At 45.7% G+C, this 4395-nt stretch overlaps 1 pseudogene; it reads left to right on the top strand.

Annotated features, from left to right (window-relative positions):
• The first annotated feature begins 604 nt into the window (after positions 1 to 604).
• LOC132522476 (elongation factor 1-alpha 1-like) lies at positions 605 to 3841 on the top strand (annotated as a pseudogene).
• Positions 3842 to 4395: the final 554 nt, after the last annotated feature.

Raw genomic sequence — 4395 nt, 5'->3', positions numbered from 1 at the left:
AAATAAAATAAATTTATTAAAAAACCCAAGAAATTAGACAGGTACACTACATAAAGTATATACGTTTCTCTTGTTTAACTGATTTGCATAGTTTACTAAAAAAAAGAACACAGGAGAAGATGTCGGTGGGAGAGGCAGTGAGGGATAGGGCATGGATGTAATCATTTGGAAGAAGGTCCTGGAGCTGACACTGGGGCTCTAGCCACAGGAGGCTCTGCTGGTCCCAGGGCCTGTGGGACAGGTGCGTGGGGCAGTGCCCTGAGGAGAACACCCAAGTGGGAGGCTGGGAGAGCTGCCAGTGCTGCTTGTCAGAGAGGTCAGGCAGAGAGTATTCCACTGGGAGAGAATGGTCCACGTGTGTGTTCTGGGACCGCCTTTCCTCGTCCCCTCCCTCCTAGGGACCAGCTCTTCCCCTCAGAGCCTGCTTTCTTCAACTGCCCTCTTCCCCATGGCCGCCACCATGACTCGAGCTCCTGCTTCCAACTCTGCTTCTCTCCACAACTTTGCTGGCTCAGGGGGAACCAGAAACCTGTAGGGAAACTTTTCTCTTAAAAGCACGTAACTAAGACTGAGCCAGCACTGGGAACCACTGTGCTGAGGGAGCATGATGGTAGCACAAAATGAGATCCATGGTGTTGACATTGACCAAGATCTCTATTCTTCCCAGCACTGGGCAAAACCCCTGGGGAACAAAGGTGAATGAGACCCAGTCCTTGCCCTCAAGGGCTTCAGAGACCAGCACATTAACGGTCTCAGGGTGTAGAGGTTGCAGTTGTGTCATCAATGGAGGATCCGGAGAAAAAGGACTGATTGATGTCTTCCGGGAGCATTGTGGACACTGCCTCCAAGAAGGAACTCTTTGCACTGGGCCAGGGGGTGAGCAGGTTTTCTAGGCAGACAGGAGCAGAGGATAGCATGGGGTATAGGGTAGGGAGGGCATGCTCAACCAAGGAAAACCGCATGAAGCAAGTCATGAACAGGTGGAAGTACCAGTCAGGAAGAACATGTGGTTTGGTATAGAATATAAGGGAGCAGAGGGGTGGGTGTGGCACCCACCCTTCCTTCCTGGACAGGAAGGCTGAGACTAAACTAGGAAGGACCCAGTGACTTAGGCGAGTTTTGAGTATCCTTGTGCCACATTGTGCAATAGAATTTCCTGTGATGGTGTTTATATCTGTCCTGTCCAGTATGGTAGCTGTTAGTCACATGTGGTTACTCAGCACTTGAAATGTCGTGTGGATAAGGAATTGAATTTTTACTTTGTCTTATTTATGTTTCAAATTAAATAGCTACATGTGGCTAGTGGCTACTGCATGGGACACGGGAAGTCATTTGTTCCTCACGGTAACTCAATGAGTCGGACAGAGATCACCTGTCCAGTTTTCAGGCAAGCTGGGGTTCTAGAAGATTATGTGACCTGCCCAAAGTTACATGAATATGAAATGACAGAACCAGGGTTTGCATACAGATTTCCTCTATAAGAAGCTATTTATGGTTACTGCCCTGGGCAACATGAGGCTCTGATACACCTTCCGAGTCATTAAGAATAAAAGTTTGCAGTTGTAGTCTTTCAAAACTGGTCCCTGTTGGTTAGGTAGGGGAGCTGTTTGTTATCACACCTAAGTTCCTGCCACAGTGGAACAACACAAATATACAATCAGAGGGAAGGATGGGGCAGTGGGGTGAGGCTGTCGTAGGGGTAATGGGAGGACCACTGGGATCTTCTTTTGATCCTGTCGAATGGCAAAATCCAGGTGTGGATCTTGGACTAGTTACCTATGACCTGTGGGACGGAGCATCTTTATTGATGGAATGAAGAGGCTCGCCAAGATGACCCCATGGTCCTTTCCACCCCACTTTTGGGAACTAAGACTCCGTAGAAGCCATGCTCTGAATTCTTACAGCTCAGACATCTGCTGGTGGGGCCGATCCCATATGAAGGTGAGCGTGCAGCTTCAGTCTCTTGTCCAGAGGCCCTGGGTGTGAGATAGATTCAAGGTTCCAATATAGCAAACACAGCTCCAATACAATTCAGCTTCATCCTCAGCAGGGATGAGGGACAAAGTCCAGGAATTCAAGTAGAGCTGTCACTCGGGTTAGATTAAGGACCTGGGCAGGAGGGAGGTCTGGCTTCTGATAGCACAAGGGTGAGGAGGCCCCACTAATGAACAATGTAAAAGTTCTGGGAAGTTTGAAGCTATGAGAAAAAAATATAGATAGTATTGTTTTTTAAGCACTTAATTTTTTTTCTTTTTATTCCTGAACTCAAAATAAGAAGCATCTACTAACTCGAATGTTTTTAAGATGATCACATTTGGTATTTTTGAGAAGACAATTGAGCCTGAAAACAACAAAAGGATTTGCGGGAAAAAAACACTGGCTTTTGACATTGGTATCCTCATTTTTACTGAAAATTAGTATTTCTGTTCTTTCATTCCCTGTAGGCCTTGGCATTGCTGCAGATGCTCACAGCCATGGAGGGGCATATGGTGGGGAGTCCAGCACCCGCCTGGATTTGCTCAGCATGAGGTCTTATCTGTGTCAAGCACAGGATTCCTTTCCTGGGCTTTGAGTCCCTGAAGAACTAGAAATTCTGTGTCCCATTTCATCTCACCTGGCTGCATTTTTTTCCCTGCCACCTCTCCTGCCTTGTACAGAGAAGCCACAGGTCATCAGTCATAACTGAACTGCTTCTATATCCAAAGCTTGGAGAAATGGGAAATTTAAAGATCTTCAAGGCAGATAGACAAAGTCCTTAAAGGAGACTGGAGAGGTAGGGCTGGGGCTTAGTGTGTCCTGCCGTCTGTGCCCAATTGTGCATTGTACATAGGGTAGTCGGAAAAAATACAGGAAATGCAGTCAATTTTGCATTTCAAATCAATAATGAATTATTTATTTAATATAAGCATGTCCCAAATATTGCATACATTGTTGATTTGAAAATTCATATTTAACTGAGCATATTGGATTTTTGTTAAATCTGGCAAAACTTAATTGCACATCCTCTTGGCCTACATTTTACACGATTACTGTGGAGGCAACTAGCTCAGAGCCCCCAGCAGTCCTCATCTAAGCTGCCTCTTGTATCCTTTGCTTCTTGCTGACACTTCTCTGCTGTTACTGTATAGGAAACTCCTGGTCATTGGTGAGGTACAGACCATGAAGGGTAAGGGAGTTAACCGCCATGGGACAACCTCTGACCAGTGGGATGGGAGTTGATGGAAAAATGTTTGTCTCTTTCCATCCCTCCGTAGCATGGAATTATGAGTGCGTTGTATACGGCTCTTCAGAAGATACCAGTGAGACAGCGGTTTCCTGCACCATGAAGCTTTGCGTAAAGCTCTTCCTGGGGACCATGTGGGCTTCAATGTCAAGAACGTGTATGTCAAAGATGTTCATCATGGCAGTGTGGCTGGTGACAGCAAAAATGACCCACCAATGGAAGCAGCTGGCTTCACAGCTCAGGTGATTATCTTGAATCATCAAGGCCAAATCAGAGCTGGATATGCACCTGTGCTGGATTGTCACCTAGCTGGATTGTCACACAGCTTACATTGCTTGCAAGTTTGCTGAGCTGAAGGAGAAGATTGATTGTCCTTCTGGGACAAAGCTGGAAGATGGCCCCAAAGTTTTGAAATCTGGTGATGCTGCCATCCTTGATATGGTTCCTGGCAAACCCATGTGTTTTGAGAGCTTCTCTGACTCTCCTCCTCTGGGCCATTTTGCTGTTAGAGACATGAGACAGATGGTTGCTGTGGGTGTCATCAAAGCAGTGGACAAGAAGGCAGCTGGAGCTGGCAAAGTCACCAATTCTGCCCAGAAAGCTCAGAAGGCTAAATGAACATTATCCCCAATACCTGCCACCCCAGTCTTAATCAGTGGTGGAAGAACAGTCCCAGAACAATTTGTCTCAACTGGCCATTTAAGTTTAATAGCAAAAGACTGGTTAATGATAACAGTGCATCATAAAACCTTCGGAAGGAAAGGAGAATGTTTTGTGGACTATTTGTTTTGTGTGTGGCAGTTTTAAGTTATTAGCTTTTAAAATCAGTACTTTATTTATTTTTACGTCTTTATTGGAGTATAATTGCTTTACAATGATGTGTTATTTTCTGCTTTATAACAAAGTGAATCTGTTATACATATACATATGTTCCCATATCTCTTCCCTCCTGTATCTCCCTCCCTCCCACCCTCCTTATCCCACCCCTCTAGGTGGTCACAAAGCACCGAGCTGATCTCCCTGTGCTATGCAGCTGCTTCCCACTAGCTGTCTACCTTACGTTTGGTAGTATATATGTCCATGCCACTCTCTCGCTTTGTCACAGCTTACCCTTCCCGCTCCCCATATCCTCAAGTCCATTCTCTAGTAGGTCTATGTCTTTATTCCTGTCT

Source organism: Lagenorhynchus albirostris, chromosome 6 (genome assembly GCF_949774975.1).
Source record: "Lagenorhynchus albirostris chromosome 6, mLagAlb1.1, whole genome shotgun sequence".
NCBI lineage: Eukaryota > Metazoa > Chordata > Mammalia > Artiodactyla > Delphinidae > Lagenorhynchus > Lagenorhynchus albirostris.
Note: the sequence above shows the minus strand (reverse complement) of the source record. Positions and strands in the feature narration are given on the sequence as shown.